General features: G+C 41.9%; 1 long non-coding RNA gene across 1 annotated transcript in view; it reads left to right on the forward strand.

The window, feature by feature from the left end:
* The window catches only part of LOC115077046, a 154,387-nt gene extending 142,399 nt beyond the window's left edge, over window positions 1-11,988 (forward strand). The window contains exon 3 of the long non-coding RNA XR_003852941.1: window positions 11,470-11,988. This is a non-coding gene — a long non-coding RNA (uncharacterized LOC115077046). The remainder of the gene's footprint in view (window positions 1-11,469) is intronic.
* The last annotated feature ends 13,922 nt before the right edge of the window (window positions 11,989-25,910 follow it).

The raw sequence follows: 25,910 nt of genomic DNA on the forward strand, positions 1-25,910 counted from the left end.
TAATAGCAGATGCCTCATCCTCCAATGCATTTGATTTGGCTTTTCTTAAAGGATCTCTCCTCTCGGCTGACCTTTTGTTCCACATTAACCATACTTTAAAAAGTCTTATTATTTATCTTAATCTCTTCTGTAGTCTCATTTTGCACAAAAGGTTAAGATAAATAAGAAAAATCTGAAGTGCATACGAAACAAATGGTCATTAGGTTGTCTTACTAGTCTGAGATGAGATGATATTGAACAGATTTTTCAATGTATTGCTTTGTTCCAGTTTTTTACATTTTGAAAAACAGAGGCAGAAGTGTTTGATTCATGTCTACTTCCTAATGTCTCACCTACTGAAAAACCCAAGAGCAGTGTTTTATGCCTGTTTGTTTTTAGGTTACTTTTCGTATTATGCTTTCGAGTTAATAAAAACATAGACTTGATGGCAGGTAAGGGACCTAGTCTGCCCAATTTACTTCCTGGTACAATGTCATATACCCTCATTAAAACATAAGAATTTGCCATACTGAGTCAGACCAAGGGTCCAGAAAGCCCAGCATCCTGTTTCCAACAGTGGCCAATCCAGGACACAAGTACCTGGCAAGTACCCAAACTTTAAATAGATCCCATCCTACTAATGCCTGTAGTAAGCAGTGGCTATTCCCTAAGTCAGCTTGACTAATAGTTTATGGACTTCTCCTCCAGAAACTTGTCCAAACATTCTTTAAACCCAGTTAAGCAAACTTCCTTAACAACATCCTTTGGCAATGAATTCCAGAACTTAATTGTGCATTGACTGAAAATATTCTCCAATTTGTTTTAAATGTGCTACTTGATAACTTCATGGAGTGCCCCCTAGTCCTTCTATTAATTGAAAGAATAAATAACTGAGTCATATTTATCTGTTCTAGACCTTTCATGGTTTTGTAGACCTCTATCATATCCCCCCATAGCCATCTCTTTTCCATGCTGAACAGCCCTAACCTCTTCAGCCTTTCCTCATAGGGGAGCTGTTCCATCCCCTTTATCATATTATATATCTTTATATTATTGCATTATATTATATCTTTATATCATTATATCTTTATATCATTATCTTTATATATCTTTATATCATTATCTTTAATGATATATTTTATTTATGATATATATATCATAAATATATCATGATAAATATATCATTAAAGATAAATATATCTTTAATGATATATTTATCTTTAATGATATATTTTATAATATATATTTTATTATCATTATCATTATATCATTATCTTTATATCATTTTGAATTTGGACATGGCGTCTCAATGTCTCTTCGCTTTCAGGCGAAGAGACATTGAGACTCCATGTCCAAATTCAAAATGGTAAAGTGATGTGACTCGCCATATATTGGTATCATTGCATGCCCCTGAAGAAGCTTCACAGCGAAACACGGGCCGTGTTGGGTCTGGCTAAATAGAATGTGAAGAGTCTTTCACTAATATATACTAAAAGAAATTTTACAAAAAATCAAAAATACAAAAAAATTCATTTTTCATTAAAAAGGATTTTGAAGGTGGGTGATGTGTAGACCGGTTGGTCACTTTGTTAAGTGTTACAACGACAGGCTTGCTGACACCTTTTAGGCTATAATACGAAAATTATTTTGGTTCCCACTGTTTTTTTGTTGATTTTATTTACGTGGTATACCACTGACTCTCCTATTTGATTAGGTAATTGAAATCTCCCATTATTACGACATTGCCAAATTGGTTAGCTTCCCTTATTTCTCTTAGCATTTCATTGTCTGTCTTATCATTTTGGCCAGGTAGATGGTAGTATACTCCTATCACTATACTCTTACCTAAAATACATGTGATTTCTACCCATTTAGATTCTACTGAGCATTTAGTCTCTTGAGGGATCTTTATCCTGTTGGACTCTATGCTATCCCAAACTAAAGCACTATCCTACCCCCAAGTTGATCCAACCTATCACTGTGGTATAATTTGTTCCCTGGTATAGCACTGTCCCATTGGTTATCATCCTTCCACCATGTCTCTGAGATGCCAATTATGTCTATTTCTTTAAACTCTGCCATCTTACTTCTTAAACTTCTGGCATTGGCATACAGACCTTTCAAGGTGTGCTTTTTGTTTGTATTAACAACCTTCTTTTCAGGTGATGGGGATAATTTGGAGTGTTTTAACTCAGGTTGTTCTTTCAAAGTTAGATACAGAATGGAAAATAGTATGAATAGATGACACCCATATTCTGGTATTTTTAAAAATTCTGGATATTTTGTAAAGCCATCAAGGTTTCCAAAACAGTTTGTTATGAAAACTGTCAATATGAGGAAAGGCAACGTTACGTGTATACCAACTTTTACAACAAGGAGAATGGCAGGCGTAAGTGAAAATAATGCATTGTGCAGCACAAAATTATGAGTTTAGTTACCATAGAAAATGTGATGGCAAAGAAAAGCTATGATTCCATATACAGGCATCAAAGACTATCAGATTTTGCCCTTATGATTCAGGGAAAAGAATCATAACTTATTTGAGGTGGTGATACTAATGATAAAAGAATCTTCCCAAATAGGAGCATTTTTTTTGGATTTTGCTTTAATATTCATAAATTAGTTTCAGGTTTTTGTTTATTTAAAAATATTAACTTATTCATCATCCCATATAAGTGCCCAAGTTGATTTACAATAAAAAAAAAATATTCAAATAGTACAATCATAATAAACACATTAAATTGAACAGCAAAACAACAAAATACAGCAAGCAAAATGTACAAACATACAGTAAATCATCAAATCAGAATACCCAGTTAACATCACTAAATTAAAAAGGTTCTTAAGACCACAGTAAAGCAATCCTCCTCTAAAAACATAAACCTACAGAGCAATAACTGCAACAGTCAACTAAGATAACCAAATAAAAAGGAAGGACCACACCTCTACATCAATCAGTAAAGACCCAGCCACTAAATAATGCCCACCCCATTCCAAGAAATATCCTCCAGGATCCAGCACATCTAGGAAAAACATGATTTTCACATGGAAAATGATCTTCCTGGTTCAAGTTCAAACCCAAATTATTTATTCACATACCTCTAGATATTGAGTTAGACTATAGATTCTATAGTCTGGTCTTAGCCTGATACTGTCTTGGCCATGCATTATTCCATCACCTACCATGCCGGTCCTGTTGGGATGGGGAGATGCGCACAGCACTGCAGGCCTTGGTTGGAAGCGGTCATCTTCTGAATGACATAGATCAGCCATCTGACTTCTCACCTTTATGAAAAAAAATATATATTTTGACGCTGCCACAATAGTCAGAGTTTCAGTGGAGGAAACTAAAGCATCCTTAGGTGCCAACAAATATCACAAGATAAAAAAGACAATTGAGAAGAAAGTGTGCACTGCTTTTGTAGCATTTCTGCCATCCATTCCCTTCCGTCTCTCTCTGTCCGGTTAGTCTTTTGGGTCGTGATGATAGCCAGCAATTTCCATTGGCTGATCATAGTATTTGAAGAATGTCTTATCATCTACCAGTTCTATGTTGTGCATATACCATATGTATCTGTAATCAAGATTGTTACTGACTGGGGGAAACGATTGCTCCCAGTGCAGTTATACGCTGTCGTACTAGACTAACGAGCATTATCATTGTACACTTTTGCAATTATTTGCTGTAGTGAGATTGCCATGATGATCAGCCTGAAAGGCAAAATGATGGTTTCTATTGGATCCAGCTTTGATTTGCCAGTACTTATATAAAAATGCCAGGATGTGATCTCAGAAGGCATGAAAAGGAGTAGTTTCTTGCCCCACTAAATGTAAAATTAATGAAAATCCAAGAAAGTAACTGGCTGATGATGATGATACCAGTGTAAGGCTAATGAATGTTTAAAGATGCAGGCCTAGGGGACTGCAATACTGAGCAGTATGATTACATCCAGCTTCCAAGAAGAAAATTCAAGGTTAATTAACATGAAAGCTGCAGCCAGACTGTTATTCTAGTCAGGGAAACTAGGCCGAATAGGCAGGCCAAAAGACCCGTAACATCGACTCTTACTATATTCTTCAGGTAATGTTTTATACCTGCCCGTATTTGTGCAAATCCTATGGGTATGTTTAACATGCAGACTTTTTACTGATTTTCAAAGGGAAGGTGCGCACAACCACACCTGATACACAGTTTCACCTTAGGTTGTGAGGGTAGTTTTTTTTTTGTTTCCCCAAAGAATGACAAGAAGGCCTCTTCATGCTGCAGGTTAAAGCAGGTGCATACAGGCCCTGTGCATGCACTTTTACCCATTGCAGTTTTTAAAATGCCCATTTACCCTGGGAAATGGTGTGGAAATTATCCCCAAAATGGCACGGAAGCTTTCCCAAAACCTCACAATCTCTGTGGTTTTTTTTTCCTACTGGCACAGTTACTGCCATTTTTTCCTACTGCAGCAGTTACTGCCCTTGGAGGACACTTGGGGGTATCCTGCACAGAGCGGCGTGGCTTCCATGGAAAGCTTGCTGGGCAGACTGGATGGACCATTTGGTCTTTTTCTTCCGACGATACTACATTATTATGAAAGTGCCTTCGGTGAGCTCCGTGTCCTCAGTACAAATAAGATTTAATCCTGTTGGTTTCAATATAAACCATGAGTATACTGAGTTGCCGTCATTAATTCAACCCCTGTAGCATTTTATTTTTAGATGGGGGAGCAACCAGTCCTTCTCAACCCTGTGGAGAATCAGAGATGCAAATAAGTTAAAAATATCCTTTCATTTTTCTTTTACAACAATTCTTAAAGCAAGCAAGAAGCTGAAGTTAGGTACCTGCTTTTAATGCAAAGGTCCTGAAGATATTCTTGGATAATGATGTATATTTGCATCCTTAAGTCTTACTGTTAAAGAAAAAAAAATTATACAAAAGAGAGGAACTCTTCTACTGTATCATACTAATATGCAAAACAAGCAACTCATATCCTAATGCTTTCTAATGTTTAAAACAAAAAGGTCTTTGCAACCTTTTTGGAGCAACTGGAGCTTAATAATATAAGTGGCCTCCTGTAGTGTCTTGAAATTGAACTACATTTGAATTAATAGAGCCTTTGCTGTCTACATGTAAAGTGGAACTGGGCTTATTTTAAGGTAAACCCAATAAAACTGTAAGTGCCGTATGTATTAGCTCCCAAAATATGTGAAAATTAGAAGAATGCAACTACCAAAAATTAGCAAACAGTTCTTATTTTCGTGTCCAAAACTATAAGAAGCCTTCCAAGTATGGAAACGCAGAACATAGACTTTCTCTGAACCTCTAGCCACGTGCGAGAGGAAATAATATTGTACCATAGTAGATAATGGCATTTAAAGACCAACTGGTCTATCCATTCCGCCCATTTATTTGTTTCACACGCCTAAGGTTTTATCCAGCGGCTGGCCATAGAAGTTTGTCCAATTGTAGGATATCGCTCCTTCTCCAGCTCAGCTTATGGATCAGATTTGAAATGAGAAAGTAAGAGGATTCCTCGTTTACCCTGTTGTTGCGTGCATTTGCAATCAAATTTCAAACCAACTCAAAATGTATTCTATTTGATCAGGCCATTTTGAAGCCAGTTGTGGGAAATACTGCTTTTCTGTACACCCTCCATCTAGAATATTAAGACAGAGGAACCAAAACTGTTAAATAAAATAAATAAATAAGAAATACAAATAATTTAAACAAATGTGCCAGCCAGTCAGGTTAGGAAAACAGATGCTCAATTTTTCTGGCGTCCATTTTCCTAACCCATGACTGACAGAGGGTTCGGAAAACTGAAGCTCGTCAAATTGAGCGTCTGTTCTCCTAACCCGCTGACAGCCACGTCTCCTGGGTTTCCACTAATAAGGAGGTGCTAAGGATGCGATGTTGTACCTAGCGCCTCCTAGACGCTAGGTACAACATCGTGACCCCTCATTTAAATACTGTATCGCATGCCCAGGAGAGGTGGCTGGGTGTGCGTTGGGAGAGCGGGCGCTCAACATGGGCAGATGTTAATTTCTGAGTGTAAAATGTGTGGCGCATTTTTTTTTCGGTATCCCGGGTGCATAACTAATAGCCTCATCAACATGCATTTGCGCTGTTAGTTTTGGGGGCGGGGGGTGTATTTTCAATGTGCTAAACCCCTTACAGTATAAGGGGTAGTAGACGCACATCAAAAACGTGCATCCAACTGCATGTTAAACAGTGCACTTGGCCGAGCGCAATTTACTGTATTGGTCTGACTGCTACTTGTTACCTTTTTGTGTGTCTGTGTGGGGGGGGGGGAATGATATATGCTGAGTTTGGTAGCAAACATAACTTTAGCCACATGTAGGTGTGGGGAAATTTTCAAGAGTTTTTATACAGACAGACAGACATTTACTTGCTTAAAATCCTTTAAATATCACCCTTAAATTGTGGAATGTGCAAAAAAGTAAAGGGTGTCAGGAAGAAGGCAAAGGAGGAAGCAGTAGAGCTCAAAATAAGGAACAATTAAACTGTGGAGTTTGTAGCCAGAGAATGCGGTCATTGAGTAGTATAGCTGAGCTTAAAAAAGATTTGAATATTTGTTTTCTGGAGGTCGGTTCCACAAGCAATTATTAGGTATCAAAACAGGGAATAGCTCTTTCCATTATGGATCTGCTATGTATTTTCAAGAGACCTCAGCTGGACCCAGGATGCTGAGCTCGGTACCATTGGTCTGACCAGCATGGCACTTCTTATGATGTTCGAAGACTAGATGGTATTGTTTCTTTAGAGACTTTGTCATAATGTGTCCAAATAATGTGACACAGAACTCCAAGTGGTGCAAAATATGGCCACTAGAATCGTCATGGGCCGATTTATGTGGGAAACAGCTGCACCTCTTCTGCTGAAGTTTCACTGGTTGCCAGTGAGCCTGTAATGTAAATTTAAGCTTTGGGTCTTAGCATTTAAGATCTTGCAAAGCTTTGGTCCTTCTCACATGTCTGGTAAGATTAAGTGTAGATCTTCTTTTAGACACACACGGTCTCAGTATTATCATCAATTCCAGCTTCCCCTAGTCAAAGCTTGCTGACAGGTTAAATTGCAGAATCACTCATTTTCCATGTCAGTGCCCATAGTTTTGAATGATCTACCGTTATCTTTCAGAGAGGAGTGGGACCTGATGCATTTTATGTGTAAGGAGAAAACCTGGTTGATGGAGTTAGAAGCATCTTAACTTAAGTTGGAAACAATGATTGTCTCATTGTAGATTTTGTGCCAGTTTAGCCAAAGAAAGAATTACAATGGTTTGAGTTGTTTTATATTTTGATGTTTTATTTTTGTTTTTATGATTATATTGCTGTTTTTGTTTATAATTATGTACATTGCTTTGAAAGATTTCATTGTGAAAGCTAGAAAGTGATTCATAAATTTTTCTATGAATGAATAAATATCTGATGTCAAGACATATACTTGCTGAAGTTACACAACTTTGATGGGTGTGTGTTTGGAAGACCATGCATTCTCACTTTTCACATTTTGTAAGGTGAAACCTAAATCTTTTTCCAGTAGCTCATAGTGGTTATGCATTGCAAGTCTTGCAGTTAATGCTAAAATCAACAGGAACATAAACTAATAGACTGGTTTCTCAAATAGTTTCATGAATAATTAAGCCTTTGGTGTTCAAGCATGGTACTCAGTCATAGTTTTCTTAGTTAATACAAGTACAATGAGACTTTTTCCTTTAGAACTGTGGGAGTCTGTCATTTATGAATGGCTAATCCAACAATAAAATACTTTATAGATCCTTTCCCATGAGAGTCTATTGTTGCTTTACTTTCCATTTGCTTAAGATCTATAACCCGGGCAGCCGCGACCATCTGTTACTAAGGAAGGGGGGGGGGAGCGACACAGCACACTACATATACAGAGTACCACAGAGACCAAATGTGGAGTAAATTGGCCACAGCTTTATTACAAGAAAACAATATACAACCACAACTTTGTACCCGAGCCATAACAAAGATAAGCTATCAGAGCGCCCCCTTTTCAGTGCAAGCAAGCAGCGCATCACTTCTGGCCCGGGCCTGCCACAACCAAGCAAGGCTCTGCCTTCCAGGAAGGTAACCATTTCCAGGGCTGCCTGGTCACCCACCTCGTCCAAGCAGGGTGACCGCCCAATCACAGAATGCGGGCATCCGGTCTGTCGCCACACCGGGGGCCAACGGGCTCTGAAGTAGGGTGTACCACGTGCTGAATACTGCCTCCAACTGGTGGCCCCCACACCCGGCTCGGGTACCCTGCCCAGCTGCGACAAAGAGATGTACATAAACAACTCTCACTAACAATCAGTCTAACTAGCCAAATAACCCTCTCATTAAATTAAAAAAAACAAAAAGGGGGGGGGGGATGGGTGGGATTCACAGTGAAGGCAGCAGCGCGGGGAGCAGAAGCCAGGGCGTGCCGGCCAGGTCATTCCCTGCGCTACTGCCCCCGCCCTCGGGACGGCCCCCGGCTTCAAACGGCCGAATGACCCGTCCTGACCCGCCACCCCCCCCCCCAGGCCCCCGCTGTCACAGGAACAACCCCCCTTCTCCCCGCGGCTTCGCGGTATTGACCGTGCATGCCCGCGCCAGCGGGGGGCGATGTCGTCGTGTCGGCGGCATCGCGCCCCATTAATGCCGCTCTCGCCACCGACGCATCGCAGGTAAGAGTGGCAGCGTTACCCCCCCCTTCCCCCCCCCGCTCCAGGCGCGGCACCGGGTCATCGGCGGCGCTCGTGCACCGACCCGACGCCGCGCCTTTGTTTACGAATCATTTTCAGCAACAGTTAATCTCGATGTATAATATTAAATTTGAACTTAAGATCAAACCTCATCCTAACTTAACGAATATTCATGACCTGCGGTCTTATTTCAAGGAAAATTGGCACCATCCCAGAACCTATAGAGTACAACAGAAAGAGTAAATCAGGTTAAGAGTCTGTAAACATAGACGAGGATCTAAAAACACTGCGATGAAGCGGGCAAAATGTATACTATCCTTCAGTTTCTCCTTACAGAAAGTCAGCATTTTGGACACCCTTTAAATAATATTATTGTTGGAGAACGAGAAATTATGCCAGCCTTAATTAGAAAAAAAAACCTTGGCACTCGCACAGGGAAGCTAATTGGCACCATCAGAGCACTGAATGATTCCTAATTCTGTGAGTTAAAAGCACACCTGGTGCCTTTGCTTCTCCTTAATACCTAAGGACTTGAAGGGGGGAGGGTCTAAAAAGCCACAGCTGTTGCCAATGTAAACATTTCCGATGGTGTCGAGATGGGAAATTTGCATATGGAATACATCCTCCATCGTAAATTATAATATTGATACATAAACATGTCAATCGATAAGAAGGTTAGCGGTAAGTCCCTTTGCTAGGGAACGAGTCGGAAAATGCAAAAGCACCACTGAGCTATTTTATATTTTTCTGCAATCGCACAATGCTAAATAAAAGTAATAGATCATTAGCAAACTGAGTCCCAGCCCTTTATCTCTGCTGGGAACCACCGTCGGTGAATCCATTTTTTTTTTTTTTTTTTTGCATCACATGCAGATGTGAATTTAATGAGGGGTAGCGAGTCATCCGCCTGCTTTTCTTCTCTTTGATATTGCTATCCGGTGATGAAAAGAAAGATTTGTGGCGAGGAGTCCTTGTGCTTAGATCTGCAGTATCTTTCTGCATACTTATGCTAAGGGATTGCTTTCCAAAAAATGTCCCTTGTGGCGTTCCCTGATATTAACTGGTGGGTGATTTATGAAACATGGTGAAACTCCATCCTCAAAAGGAATGATTTAGTTTAATGGCACAGGGCCGAACTTGGCCAAGACAGTTAAATGACAGGCGATCGGAATTCATAATAATGCACGTGGCACGAGGTGCTTTTCGATTTTGTGCCTCTGTTCTATGGAACGCTGTTCCCTTTGAATTACGGCTGAGGCCCAATTATTTGGCCTTCCCGAAACCTATTAAGGCCTGGCTGTTTGCCCAGACGGTTACCTAGTAGGGAGCATGTATGATCCTCCGTCTCACTTCAGGAAGACTGTAAAAGCTTTTGGGTTTCCCGATGGAAGATGCACGGGTTGCTGTGTACGGCTGTTGCTGTTTGGTGCGCTGCTGTCATTGGCTCCTTTATAGATTTTGAATTTACTGCTATGTGCGATATGTCTATGATGGGTCATGGTCTCCCCTGCCTCCAGACGATACCTAGTGGCCCTTCTGCTTTTTCCCTGATGTACCAAAATCAAGGTTATCCCCAGCACCCTTCATGCATGCCAGCACCAAGCTTGAGGCCCTTCAGTCACACCAGCCCCCCTGACATTCCTGGGTGAAGAGCCTTGCCAGCCCGACTTCTCTCACCACCCACCGCCAGGTCCTCCCCCCACACCTCTGGGCCTGCCACATCTCTGAGGTGGAGCCACAGTCGATGGGGGCAGGAGGCAAAATGGCATTGACTGATCTTATGCTGTCCTTTGCTCCCTCAGGTGCAGGGACCTCTTTAAACAAGATTATTCAAAATTTGTGCCAAATTATGTTTATCCTTGCTATTACAAGATCAATGCAGGAACAGGTCCATTGCTTACTTAAAATGTGCATCATATGGACATAAATTTTTAAAATTAATTTTTTAATACATATTCTTTCTCCATTGTATTTAAAGCTGTAGTGCATGAATTCTGCAACCTTTTATTCTGACACAACTAGACCGGGGAAAGTTTGCTAGCATCACATTCCAAATTTACAATTAACATTTTAATTTACAGGACACCAAAACATTACTAACAGCTCGCATCTGGGGGCTGGCCTAGTTGCCCAGTGGCACTGCCGTGCACCACTGTGTGGCAGGATCTGGGTCTCATTCTTCCGATCCCCAGCAGTTCTTCTGCTCCCCAGAACTGCCGGGACCGGAGATGCCAGCGCCTTCACCTAGTGGTAGGGTTGGGAGTCAGTCATTTTAGGAGCCCCAAGTCATGAATCGGTGATTCCTGGTCCCGGCCAAGCTCCTTCACTGCACTGTCCAGACCGGGTGCATTAGTGGGTCGGTCATAAACTAGGAGAAAATAATCCCAGGTTAGTTGCAAAAGTGGACTCCCAGCCATGGTTCTGAGTGGGCCGCAAGCCCAAAAAGAGCAGGAGAAAATAAATTGCTACCTCCCCTCCCATCCAAAAAAAAAAAAATTAAAATCTGTTCATGGTTTCTGGAATTTAAAGGCCTAAGGTCATAGTTAAACCGCAGAAGCAAACGTGCACGAGTAGAAATCTTGAAACTTTCATGTACCACACTGAAATGGATTGGATGTTTAGATGGCTGTTAGCTGTCTCCACATTAAATAATTCATTCCCCCTTACACACCATTTGCATTCCCATTTCCTATTGTAAATTGCAGTGTACTGCGCTTGACCTTAAATCGTCCTAATTCTCCCTTCTCTCTCTCTCTCTCTCTCTCTCTCTCTCTCTCTTAAGCAGTGTTTGAATTCTGAAAGAAATTGCTGATGTTTTAAGAGAATGTGGTGATTAATATGTGCAGGAGGGGGCATGAACCTGTCGAGAGCCCTACCCCGGTGAACAGCATCGCCGAGCAGACTAAAGCGCTCTGCCCTAACACGTCTGACCTTCTGAGACTCACCTTTTTCTACTTCAGATGTGCGGTCCTGATCTACACGGGCTCAGGCTAAAACTGCAGTGATCAGCCAGCGTCCAGTACGGTCTCTCAGGGCTGCCCCAGGCCCGGGAAAAAAATTGTTTAAAAAAAACCCCAAATGGGCCAGTCTGATTGGCTGACCAGATTCCATGCAGACTGCCACCTGATTGGAGGGAATTCTCGCTCAACCTCCCCCATCCAAGCAAATGGAATGAATCTGCTGAAAAGCCAATGCAAATCCACCAATCTAAGCAATTTAGCATTGAATTTTATTTTATGAACCTGCAGCCTTTTACAGATTTTTCTTTTGAACTAGTTTGTGAACATTAAAAAAAAATAAAAAATTGCACACCGCCTAGCCTGTGATGTAAACGCGCATAGGAGTCCATACACAAAAAATGTATTGATGTGCACGTTGGTGATGTGACATTGGGAACTCCCTCTTAGAACTGCTCTGCCAAATGACTGATCACTCCTTACTTCAGGAAGTAAGTAAAAGCCTACGGCTTTCACCAGGATATTGCCATTCTCTCTCCCTCCCGCCCCCCAGCCTAGAAAAGTGGCATTGAAACTAAATTGACCGCGATAAACTGCCTGTGTACCTTCTTAATTTTGTATTTGTATTTTTTATTTTTGTAAGAGTCCCGAGCTTGCTGCTACAACCTAGTATTTGGTGGGTATTTAAGCTGGACTTGTTGTGCTTATAAGCACTGTCGCATTTATTTCAAGTTAGGCATTAATATCGATTTAAAGTTTTAGTCATCGCTGTGCACCTTGAGGTCTCATATTCAGCATCATTTCTCTCGCTAGGTTTGGACTTAGCAGGGCAAATGGTGGGATTTGAAAATCCTGCTGCGCTGGCTGAAACGTTATCCGGCTAGCACGGGGTAGGGAGAGGGCATTCCAAGGCAGAGCAGGCCATCCGGCTAAGATAACCGGATCAAGGCTGATTTTTCAGCATTATCCAGCTAACATGGCCGGAAAAACGTAGCCGGCTAACTTTAACGTAGCCGGCTTATCAGGCTGATTTTCCTAGCCGGCCAGTGGCTGAAGGTGGACCTTGCTGCTCCTTGTCAAGCTGCTATTAACCTTTGACCATGCACTGCCATTCTGCACTGTTGTACCTCACCTTGGGTGAATTTCTTATTCCACAAGGCGGGCAATAAAGCCGAATAAGAAATATAAATATCAATAAACGTGTGCTGAAATGCCATTTAATTAACTAGGCACCAAAGTTTTGCCTGTGAACAGAGCTCGAATATTATTTGCACGCATGCTGGCCCATATAATAGTGGCATATATGAGCTCATAGTGCCTGGGTGCTAAATTACGTGGCCATGCACAGTCCTGTCTTCCTCGCACCCCCTTGCTGGCTGTGTGTGTGTGTGTGTGTGTGCGTGTGTGTGCGTATAGAGAGAGGTATACTGTATATATACGCACGCACACACACATACATTCATAGTGAGAAAGTTTATCCAAAAAGCCCAAATATTGAGAATGAGAACAAAAGGTTTTGCATATAACAAGCAAAATCTTGATTTATAGCAATATTCAAAAAATTAAGTGTAGGTCTGAGGTCTTGGAAATTAAAAAACAAAACAAAACACAATGGCAACCACACATCTAGTGAATACCCAACTGCTTCTGCTTAAGAACGGGGTCCTCCTCCTCAGCTCCCTGCACTAAAGCAAATGGTCCTTTCCCTAAAACCCTCCCCTGAGGTGAAGCAGTCATCAACGTTTTGCACACCACTAGCAGATTTTTTCCTTCTGCATCTTGGGGCGAAAACAGCATCCTCTGCAGCTGGCATCTGAGGATGTTGCTGAGGAAATGAAGATATACAGTCATTGGTCTGCGGGCCCAATGATGGTAACCTCTGTTGACTCATTATTTCCTTAATAATATTTTTTGGCATGAAAAATGACCCTGCATTGCGAACAAAATTGTAAAGGAATATTGCCAAAGAACACACACAAAAAAAGTTTTGCTGTTATCAGATTTGGTCACCACCCAGTCTTTAATATATAAAGATATGTGAACTTGTTCCTTGCTATTCTAACTCTGGCGTGCCGGTTATTATTTGTGCACGTGCTTCCCAAGACAACAGGGATGCTCCAGACCAACATTTTTTTATTTTTTATTTTTTAGTGCAGTCTGGCTTAGAAAGGCAGTAACTATAAAACCAATTTGAGGAATGATTTATCACATTCCCAGTAAGGTAGTTTTTGATAATGGTAATCATGGCTGGCTCCTTCAAAATTGCTGGACTGCCTGAGGAAGCAATGGACGCACATATCTGATCTCTGTTTCAAAATAGACATTTATGGAAATTTAGTAAATTATTTCTCATTGGGATGGTCCAGTAGCCAGACTGTGGGGAATCTGAATATAGTTCAGTTGAGATCAGGTAAGGATGGTTCCTGGTTTGTTTGTTTTTTTGTTTGTTTTTTTTCTCAAAGTGACACCTATCGCATAGCTAAAGGGGAGTTGACTTTCCAACGGGTTACAAAGGAAGCAGGATTCTTTGCGCCTCGGGTGAAAGATGGTTGCAGAGAGAGGTGTAGGAGAGGATTAAACAGGACAAAATAGAAAATATGAAGATCCATCACCATTAACCTGTTAGAAAATGAGGAAGCGGCAGGTTTCCATTCGACAGGGATCCAAAGATGTTAACAAGCCAATCAATAAATAAATCCATTTGCTTTACAAACTTTCTGGATCAGATTTAATTCAGACATCCAAAACATACCTGATTTCATTTGAAAGAATATGGAAACCTCCACCCCCACCACACCTATACCAAGATGGCCAAGGTCATAGCCAACTCTCCTAAGGAATAATGAATGGCACGACAAAAACCCAATGGTTTTTCATCTGTTATACAACTCAGTGGAAGAAAAATACCCCTGTGTCTGCCCCCTTCTGGCCCATTCTGTCTCTCTTCCTTTTCTCAGTACTTACCCCCCCCCCCCCCCCCCCCCGGTCCATCCCTACCACTCTCTCAAACTCCCCCTTCTACCCCACCAGCTTGTCCTCCTGAGTCCCTCCCCACCATCTTACCTTGCACCAGTTCACTCATCCACACTCCCTCTCCCATTCCTGTTCCAGGCCCTAACCATTCTAAGGTACCATGGCAGCTTCTCTAGTCTGGCTCTGCGTAGCTCTTTGCAAGTCTGTGCACTTGAAGCTCATCCTCCCACCTGACTTTTGCGTGCCTGCAATTACGCCATGAATCTTTACAGAAATCAAATCTCTCTCAGAACTTCTACACCACAACGTGGCACTGGTACCCGACCGAGGCTGGCTCTGACTCATTCATCTGCACAGCAACCCTAATTGGTCTCCATCTCTCTCTCAGTAGCCATAAATTAATTGACAGTTGCCAAACGGGATTGCCATGCTGTCAAGAGGGTAATGCGCAGAGCCGCTTTCAGAAGGCCCGCTCTTATAATGCCGCTTTTCAGAAAGCTACTTCTCTCTGCTGCCTGCTCCCTGCTCTTGTCACCTCGTGAGGTTCAGAAGGCATTAAATAAAAGGAAGTGCGAACGCGAGTGACCACGATTGCTCGTAACTCAAAAGGGATTGAGTGCAATAGCCCAAGCATTGGTTCAGACTGCAGAAAATCGTGTACCTCATCCACAGTGCATCTCATTTTACCTCCCGCTAATAGAGCAGAGTAACTTTAAATGGAAAAAAAAAAAGGATACCGAGATGTATTTATTTATTTGCTCATTTATTTGTACTTAGATTTTGTAGATGCAGCAGTCATTTACTTGATGGATTGCATAGTTTAAAAAACATTAAATAATACATTAAATCGAAAGGCAAACCTTAAAAAAAAAAAACCCAAACAAACAGAAAAGCAGTTGGGCAGCATGTGAACCACTATCATCTTTTCTTGCCAGCAAGCAACTTCTTCCTCCTAACGCAAAGTTCTTGTAGTTACATTGATCCTAGATGCAAGTGGATCTTCTGTGGGCTGGGCAGATACCTTTCCTAGGTATCGACCTCTGCTGAGTTGTTCTTCATCTGTCATACCGAGTCAGATCAAGGGTCTATGAAGCCCAGGATCCTGTTTCCAATAGTGGCCAATCCAGGCCACAAGTACCTGGCAGGATCTCAAATAGAGTGAGTCCATGTTCTTACGCCCATTACATTAAACATTTCATAATGAGATTCTAGACGGTAATAATATTTTTATGGGATTGGCTCAATTTACCAGCATGACTTCTTGACCTGTGGAGAACAAATAGTGTAAATTATCAAATGTAACTGTAGTAAAAGCAGATATTTGGAAGAGTAAGAAAAAAAATTGTCATGGTCTCTCTATATATATAGTGTATACATGCATGGTAGAGAGCTCTTTATCCTGAATCACCTTGGTCCCAGGCATTCTGGGTAATGGATGTTTCCGGATAAGGGGAGTTCCCCTCTCTGTCAATGTCTTCATCTTTAACCTCCCCCACCCTTTACCCAAGGCCCAGGTGTTGACTCTGTTGCCTTTCTTACCAGGCAGCCCTGACTCCGCTCACTTTCCTGGAATCGCCAGGGTCCCAGGGCTGTCCGGACTGCATTTGAGGCCCTGCCACCATTTGCTTTCCTGCAGCCCGTACATGTGAGCATTGCCCCAACTCCATGCTCCCAAGGCTGCTACACGCTTGCCGCACCACCAAATTTGCCACTGCTCTCCTTCTACCAGGCACATCTAACTCTGCTTAACGCTTGCCAACCCCAGAGCCCGGGGGATCCCCAGGCACCATTTCTCCTCTTTGTGGCTGCTGCCGCTACACTCGCTGCCCTGTCGTGGCCTGCTTTCCTCCAGCCCAAGTCAGTCTCATCTTCTCTTTCGATACTGATAGCCACAAATGCCCCAGTCAGCTTTCTGTCTAAACTGCTTAAACTTTCACTAGCAACACAACCAGTTCCAAAGCATTTTTTTTACGGGCTGCAGTGGAGAGGATCAGGTTAGAGCCAAATCCATAGAGGGTTTTTCTGATAATCAAACTTGGCCTGGGGCTGTGATTTTTGTTTTTCTGAATGTTGGAAGTTTTTGGAAAATGAATCTATGGATAAAAGGTGCTGTAATGTATAAATAGCAAGCACGAGAAGAAATCACCATAATTGATCCATTACGTGTCCCCTCCATACCGACCTTGGACTTATTCACCTAATCAGATACGTGTCTTCCACTCTAGCAGCCTTGGAGGGTGGTTAGCGTAGCTCTTGATGCTTGAAGGGTGTGAGAATGCTGTACTTTCTCCAGTGCATCCGAGGGGGCTGAGCTACAGGAGTGGTTTGCAGAACATTTAAATGAGGGTAGCAGGAGTAAACCTCTTTATCCTTAGCTAAAGCTCACGTTACGGAGTGAGCACGCTTCACATATTTTCTGCATTCAATCCCAGGTTGCTTTCAGTTTTGAGAAAGAGATAACAGTCTTGCATAAAACTGTAGTATAGTTCATGGTGCATTGCAGAATTTTAGTGCAGTTGCCAACTCAGAATCCCATATTAAAAGGATCTTCACAATTTTCCTCCGAGACACAGGATCTCAGGGGCCATAATTGTATTTCTTTTTATTTACCAAAGCGAGTGGATATCTTTATGCTGGAAATTGGAAGTTGGACAGGCCACTGTCACAGGTCAGGCAGGCTGGGCTAGACCAGCCTCTGGGGCATGGCTGGACTGGGTCTTCTGCCTATACAGCCACCTCCCCCATAGGTTTAGTCCTTGGGTTCTGATGCCTGGCAGGACTTAGCTGGAACCGGATAGGCTGAGCCTAGGAACATGGCACATCATAGACTGGGAGCTGGAGCAAGATACGGGCTGGGACTGAGGGCAGGCCCAAACAGAGCATAAGCTGGCTAGGCAACCCTAGAAAGCCCGAAGGCCATATGGCAGGTCAGGGAGAACCAGGAGGCCACAGACAAAGGCAGGGAGGGCCAAAAGGCCACAGAACAAGGCAGGAAAGTACAACAGGAATGGCCAGGTCAAGGAGCCGAGGTGACTCAATGAAGAGGCAAGGAGGGAATGGTCAGGCTGGGTTATGTAGGGCTGGAACTGCCATGTCATGTGATCAGTGAGGAGATGGCTACAGCAGCTGTGAGCGAGGCTCGTTGATGACCTCTGCTGGCGGGAGGTTGTGTAGCAGGCAGAATCATGACACCCACTCAGTTGTAAACTATGTAAACGGTTTTAATGCATTTACTTTTCATGATTTTTCCAAAGAGAACCTGTCCACATAATTTCTGTTTTTGAAAATTTAAGAAGTGCAAAGTGTGCATGCTAAAACTGTCACAAACTTAGCATATGCTATTCGCGCAAGTGGTGGCGGAGGAAGGTGGTGCAGGGGCAATGCACGCGTGCTGTTTTTCTCCCCCGACGTAAGCATGTCCACAGGTACGCATCTTCTTCCAGCGACTAAAGGTATACGGGCTATGGAAGCCACGGGTACTTATAAGTTGCATTTCAGGAGGACACTAATCAGTCGAGTCATGTTACTCAGGAAAATGCCTATCTACCTGGGCAAATGCCTTTTGAGAATTGCCCTTGAAAAATAATTTGGTCTGCCATTAATAGATATGAGTTCTGTAATTTGTATCTAACTTGCCAGACCATGCTGCCAACCCCCCCCCCCCCAACCTCAACTCAGCCCCCATTTTAAGAACGCTGCAGTTCTTAAAACCTCAAATCTGGCTTTCATTCCCAGAGTTAATACTGTATTCAGCGGTACAGCGTGTTCTGTCTGCCGAATGTAATGAAACGGAACCGACGCATCACGCCGCATGATACATCGGCTGGGAGCTTGAAACTTGCAAAGCTTTGATTTCTTTTTCTTATGTTTTGAATGCAAAGAAATAAAACTAAATGCTTTAATGTCATCTCTGGGTACAAAAGAATAAGCCTTGGAGACGCATGGATTCCCTGAATATCTGCAGCGGAAATCACTTGATTGAACACCTTATCAATGTCAGCCTCTCTCCCAAGCGCGGAGAATTTCCTCCTGTTCAGATGTCTGTTCCAAGTATTTCAGCCCTGTTTTTCTGTATATTTTTCCTCCCACAGTCAGAATGTCGCTGCTGTAAAATTAACTGTGCACACAAGTCGCTTTTGTCAGGAGGCTTGGAAATTACAATTTTTAATAGACGGCGTCATCTGTGGTATTTTTATCCTGCCGTGCAGCTCTGGTAGAACCCAGCCTTGCCACATCTATTGCAATGTGCAGAACCCTCCAAATGTATACACATGAATATTTATGGTCTTGTTCCTCATTTAACAGAGAATCCCTGGGCATTTAGGGGTGGGAGCAAGTTTGCAACATCTGGGCACTAAAGCATTCCATGCCAGAGCAACTGTTTCGATGAATTTAGATGGAATTATACCACTCACAAGCTATTTAAAAGGGTCTACCTACGCTGTTGTAATGATTCTTTTCTATATTACAATATCAGCTTTCCAAATACACATTACTGCTTCATGGCCCAAATCACAGCTTTGAAGAAAAGTGACCCTGCTGTGTGCACTGTATGAGATTTCAAAAGTACTCAAGGCTGGGAGCAATACACTCATTGCACTGATCAAAGAGTTCACTTTTCCATATTTTTAAGGTGTAAAATCAATTTTTGTTGGCCCTGAAAAAGATTTAATGGGCATATAAGAAAGCTACTTAATGAGGGTTGCAAAAACATTTAGCATAAAGGTGGTTAAAAAAAATATGTAAAGAATATTCTGGTCAAACTGTTTTTGTGCACGGAAAACTGAAAATGTATTAGCTCAATTGCGTGAGCATGTTACTTACCAAGGGCAAACTAAGTAGAATGCACACACTAAACTGAGCATGCTTAGTTCTCTTGAGTTCCTACTGCTGGCTTCTAAGGGGTATACAACTAAGCTTGGTAGAAACCTAGAGGAAAAGAGATTCCAATTCCTTCATTTGCACAGATTTTCAGACTTCTTTTATGTGCACGTAAAGAACATTCCTGCACAGCAGGCTTTTTTTTTTTTTTTAACAAACGCAAAAGGGCCTCACCATGCACATTAAAATTCATCACATACGTCCCTAAATCTTTTAGCAGACACCTTGTAGGTCCTTTCAGATATCTGAGGGTAACCTTGTGTTGTGAGTGAGCTTATAAACACTGGCTCTGATTGGTCCATTGTGGGCAATATGTGACAAATTAACATTGCATGGAAAATGAATCAAATTTGATAGTGGGATACCATTCTATACCAGATACCAGGTTATTTATTATACATGTTACAAAATCCAAATCATGGTACAATGCACAATATAAAAGCAATATAAGATAAAATATTTTTTTAAAAATTATAAATATAAGGCAGAAAATAATACAATATTCAATAAACAGCATAATATACAGTTCTGTATTTTAAAGCAGTATAATAAAGATAATACAATAAAATGCATGCAATATAAATGCACAATCAAATAAACCGAACACAAGTAACAATTTTTAATAAAATAAAATATAAGGCAAGTTATAGAAAGAAAACCATAACAAACATTAGCAGTATCTCCAGCCATTCAAGGGCTCCCTAGTGACCAAAGAGATGATCATACCAAAATTTTAAGTGCAGAATAAAATAAATGTAATGGTTATAATAATAAGCAGAGTAAAACATTTTTGGCTATCATAAATAGAAGTTGTATCTAATCAAAAGCCCTGTACTCAGCACCCGGGATGAAGTGTAAAAATCATCCAAAATCACAGCTTGTTGGCAGTCCTGCAAAAGTGACTTGAATCATTTGAGGACAGCATGTCCAATGATGTAACTTATACTTTTGTTAGTGTAACTACTCCCAAGGTTTTGGGTTAATTGCAGAAGAGCTGATTATAGTATAAGCAAAAGTTTAATGAGCAGTGGATGGATGTTATTGCTTGCCATATGGACATTTTTAATCCAGCAGTTTCCTCCTGCTCATTTCAGCTCCAGCTTAATTGGAACTGAGTTGGAATCCAACACTACCCAGAGAGCCCTCCCCAGTTTTATATTCCAAACTCATCCAGCACGGTCCCTTGCAGCAGTGGGTCATCTGTGAGGAGCGGAAAGGGGTCCACACACCAGGGATTCTTCTGGGATGCTGCCATCGTGGATCCTAAGTCTGTCCACTAGGTTTTAGCATTGGGTTTTGATGGGGACTCACATTCCTTAGACGCTGAGAGCACTGCAGTATCCCAAGACGTGACCGGCCTGGGGAGCAGAGTCCGTCCCCGGCTTCAGAATTGAGCCCTGGATCTCCAAGTGGTACTGCTGTTCAGCCCGCTGGGCTAGCCCATATGGATTTTTAAACCATAATACATGGAAGACCCGGTTGTTTATTTCCTAAGAGGATTCATGTGTGTTTGGGTGGAAAGTGAACACAGAATGCATGTGGGGAAAATACCCATATAGTTGTGAATGAAGTCTCATGGTATCATAGCGTTGGCAGAGCCTGATTCGGCTTCAACTACAAGTCCAAAAGAAAAAAAAAAAGCACAGCTGATAAAAAAAAAAAATATATATATATATATAAAATTACAGTCTCAAGGGATTTTTGACACATGGACATTGCACTCAAGTCTACACTACCCCCTTCCAGTAACAATAAGGTTTCTCTGTTTGCCATGGACTTTTTTTTTCCCCTTTATTCCATAACATAGAAGAATACTCTGTACAGTCAGACCTGTCTTTCTAAGCTCTCATTATTCTTCACAATTTGTGGCATTTTCTGACAGATCTGCCAAATTCTTTTGCTACTCCTTACTGTTCTGTGCCTCGTGTGACTCACATGAGACCATCATTATTTAAGCCTCCAAAATGTCAAGGAAGGCTTTCCGATAACCCCTCTTCCAGAAATCTGCCTTATATATTTTTTTTATTATTATAGTGCACTTTTATGATTTGAAACCATTTTAATTATAGTCAAAATCTGCAGTGTTCTACTGCCAAGAATCCAGAAGTACAAATATATATATATATATATATATATATATATTTATTTTTACTGAGAGATTAATTACAATGGTTTACTGTAGCAAGCATCTCATAAATTATTGGTGTTCTTACTGCAGGTAGGGAAACGTCTGCACATTTTGATTCTAGTGAGTTTTTTTTTCTTTTCATGATATTATATTTCAGTACTTTGCATGGCCACTCCTGAAAGCCCAAACAGATGTTCTCATGTTCTTGAAACTGATGAAATCGCCTGAAATTTTCACTTTCAGCGAACCTTAAAAATAAACCGTCTGCAGTCTGCATTCAATGTGATTCCACGCGTTCCATTGAAGCCATCGGTTTGTGGTGCGCGTGTTGGGGCACAGGTCGCCGGGGGTCATGCCGACACGATGATGGGTTGTTAACATGATCGGGCATTCTTAAGCCCACCTGGCAAACCGTCTTCCCGTTTGCTAATCGCTTTATTGATGATTTTCACCACCACCGCCCCCTGGTAGAGTCTATTTCATTATTCATCTGATTGGTATTGCCATGTCTGGCAGCCTAGTTTTTTGGGGATGCGCTGCTGGTTGTCACAGCATGGCCATGCCGGCTCTCGTTGAGTGGCGCGGGCAGGTATGGTGATAGCTGCTTCCCTTGGTGTAAGGAAGGACTTGGCCCAGGACTTCCAAATTCTGCCGTGACATCACGTCATTGAACCCATTCAATTTGTAGTGTGGCTAATAGTACTGATAGCGAATACCCAGCCCTTTAGATTTCTGTATTATTCCTCAGGGAGCTGAATGTTCAAACTGAGAGAAAGCACTGAAGAAACTGTTTTACAGTAATAAGCTACATATCTATGTATGGTGCTCATTTTAAGTTATACAAATCAATCCACTTCATGTTTTGTAAAATAATATATATTTTGGATTGTTAATGCAAAATGTGTCCTTGGGTTTTTGTTTTTTGCCTAAATCCAAGTTCAAGGCCTCCAGAGGGCTTGCAATTGATGGATTTTTATTTACTGAGCTTTTTTTCCCCCCATAGACACAGAATCGGGAATAAGGAGGGGGAAGGGACTTGCTCAAGGTCACAGGGAATGTCGGTGGGATTTGAACCCTGGCTTCTTAACCCACTGCTCTAACCACTACACCAAGGGTTCTCAACCCAGCGCTTGGGCCGTACCCAGCCAGTCGTGTTTTCATGTATATGAGAGATCTGCATGCACTGCCTCCATTAGATGCAGATCTAGCACATGAATATTCACTGTGCGTGGCCTGAAACCCCAGCTGGCTGGCTGGATGTGTCCCTGAGAACCCCTGCACTAGCTGCCACTCCACTACAACGTCAACCGGGTGTAATTGGTTTCAGCCCAGCTCTCAATGGACAGACGTCTGCATTCCCAAAATGAAAATAGCAATGGACAGACACAAACTGGTTACCCTAGGGCACAGGGCGCTAACGTTTTTGAAGTGACCAGAAACACAAATGACCACCAAAACCAACTACTTTTTGTTGTTTCTGTGTTGTTTTTCAACCCAGCAGTACATCTCTATTGACCCATTATCCTGAACAGGATTATGACCAAGAGTAAAAAGGGTGGTGTTGTAATAAAGGATTAATTCCAGTCTGTGGGTCTGGCAAATGATCCTTCTCATGTTCAAAGGTACTGAATAATGTGCTTCTAACATGCTGCACGCTTATTGCCAACACATGTTTTATGCTCCTCCTGGGAAGGGAGATGGACAGCAAGGGAATAAGAGTCATCCATACGCCTGATATTCTGTGCATGTTTTTTGATTAAAGCAGTCATTCGGGGAATCTCTCGAGTTAGTAAATGAGCACCAGCAATCACTGGTAGAAAAGCCCCAGTCGGCCGTATCAAATCAGCCCAGAAAGTAGGAAAGTATCAACTAGAAACCTGTGGGAAAAAAGATTTCATCTTGATACTGCCTGCAAAGAAAGCCCCTGTGTTTCCCAACATCTTTGACGAATTTGTTTAGATTAGTGAAGAGCAGAAATATGTTGGTTGATGCCAGACTACTATAATGTTCTCCCACACTATAGAAGCTTTTTCGGGATCGGAGGTCTGGCTATGAATTTTTTGCATTGACCTGGAGGAAAAAAAACCGTAGGACCCGCCTTGAGAATTGAACTGAACTCCATGTGTACTGTGTGCACCGCATAAGATCCCTGTGATGATGCAATATTAGCCTCTAAGAGTCGATGTAGTAAAAGCACATGGAGGAAGGATGCACTACACAAATGGACATTTTGTTTTAGTCAGGTGCTCATTATTAGTTTCATGCCAGCACAGTAGACTAATGATATGAATAACGCATCAGTGATACATCAAAAGCACATCAAGGCAAACAGCTGGTGTGCTGTGCACCAGAATGAAGATTAGTACATAGGCCCCAGTAGTCCAAAAGAAATGTAAGCAAACCCCCTCCTCTCAGTCTACCTGGGTCTGATGCAAAAGACCCTCCCGACCCCTGCCCTCCTGATGCCCACCCCAGTGCAAATAAAAATGACCTCCCCCCTCTGATTCCCTCAACACCCATTAGATCAACAAAATGCACCCCCATTATCATATTCTACCTTGATGTGCCTGTCAAAGAACACCCCCCCCCCCACTCCAGTCCCCTCCTACCCTGATCACTTTGGCGTGTATCTGGCACGTGCCCAGACACGCGTCCATTTTATAACTCGTGCGCGCGGCCAGGCTGTTTTACAACGTGCGCGCACGTGTGCCCAATTTTAAGTGGGCACGCAAATCCCAATCCTACTGCGTAAGTCGGGGTATTTTGTAGCAGGTGCGCTCCACGCCATTGCCAGTTTCACCAGTTCATCCGCTTAACAGCTAGGTCTTCCAACCCCCACCCCCCTTCCCTCCCTAGTTTGATAGCCTGCACTGCCCCCAGTCACCCCAGACCCTCCAAACCTGGCAGAAATGGCTGGTTTTTATTTATTTTATTTTTATTTTATTTTTTTACAACTTATGCCTCCTCCCTAGCAGAAGTAAACTTACACAGCAGTGTCCTGGGCGCGTAAGTATCTACGCGCACGTCTCTTAGCCATGACCTGAAAGGCCCATGGCCGTGCCTTGCCCGGACCCCACCTCGCTCCTTTTATAAATCAAGTGAGACGGGCTCACAGCAGGAGATGCGCGCCCATCTGGACGGCTTTTAAAATTCAGTCAGCGCGCACCCCCTATAAATTATGCATTGTGCCAGGCTTTTAAAGTTCGCCTTACTTTCTGCATGCATATGGCACTTGCTTCGGAGCAGGATGCTAATTAACGTCGGTAATTAGTAATTTGCTATGCTGCACTAGCCGTATTTCCATGCAGGGTTATGGCAGTCCGGCACTTAAAGGGCATGGAGTTTGTCTGATGGGTTTTTAATTTTAATTTTTAATTGTTTTAAATTAGTTTTTTGTTTTTTTTTAATATATGTGGTTGTGTTTGTACACCGCCATGGGCAGATCTTGTGTCTGGTATGACAGTACGTGGAAATCTGCATGAAATAAAATTAATGAAACTAAATATTTGAGATGTGCATTCCTTGCAAACGAAATGGGAAATTTTAACAAAAGTTCCCATATTGTTTTATTTCATTTTAACTACAAACAATACCAATACCGACAATCCCTTGTCCAATAATAATTATTTTTCAAAAAAACAAGAGAACAATACTGTTCTGCTCACCAATTTATCAATCTATACACATTATCGTATTGATTAAATAATTTTATTTCAAAGATTCTACAATCTTTGAAATAAAATTATTTAATACTGGCAGGACAGAGCTTGGCGCCATTTGCAAATTGTTGCCATCCAACATGGCACCAGTCAAGGACCAGGCTGCTCTATTTTGTATGGCAAAAATTGACAACAGCACCAACTGCCATCTGCCGGCATCATTTGTGATGGGGATCCTTGAGCAGCAGGAATGGCTTTTGCGTTGAAGAATTTTCAACAGTGGGAAAAGAAGGCTTGCTTGAAGGGTTTGGCTGCAGACCTGACATATATGAGTATGTATATTTTTTTATTTTGTTTTCTTTTAATTTTTTGGGAGGTGTTTGAATAAAAGAAACAAACAACAAACATAGCAAAAAAAACAAAAGGTAAAATGAAATGAAAACACCCGGAGAAACCATGCTTGCAGCCCCCCCCTGGGTAAAACGCATCCATAGGAGCATAAGCCCCGCGTTCAATTTAAAAGAGGCTCCATGCGAAGGCAATTTTCAAAGCCATTTCCCTGGGTTGCTGCAAAAATGAACTTTTTGAAAATTGCTCTTCCCCATGTTGGAAAAGCATTTATTTATTT

Source organism: Rhinatrema bivittatum, chromosome 15 (genome assembly GCF_901001135.1).
Source record: "Rhinatrema bivittatum chromosome 15, aRhiBiv1.1, whole genome shotgun sequence".
NCBI classification, from domain to species: Eukaryota; Metazoa; Chordata; class Amphibia; order Gymnophiona; family Rhinatrematidae; genus Rhinatrema; species Rhinatrema bivittatum.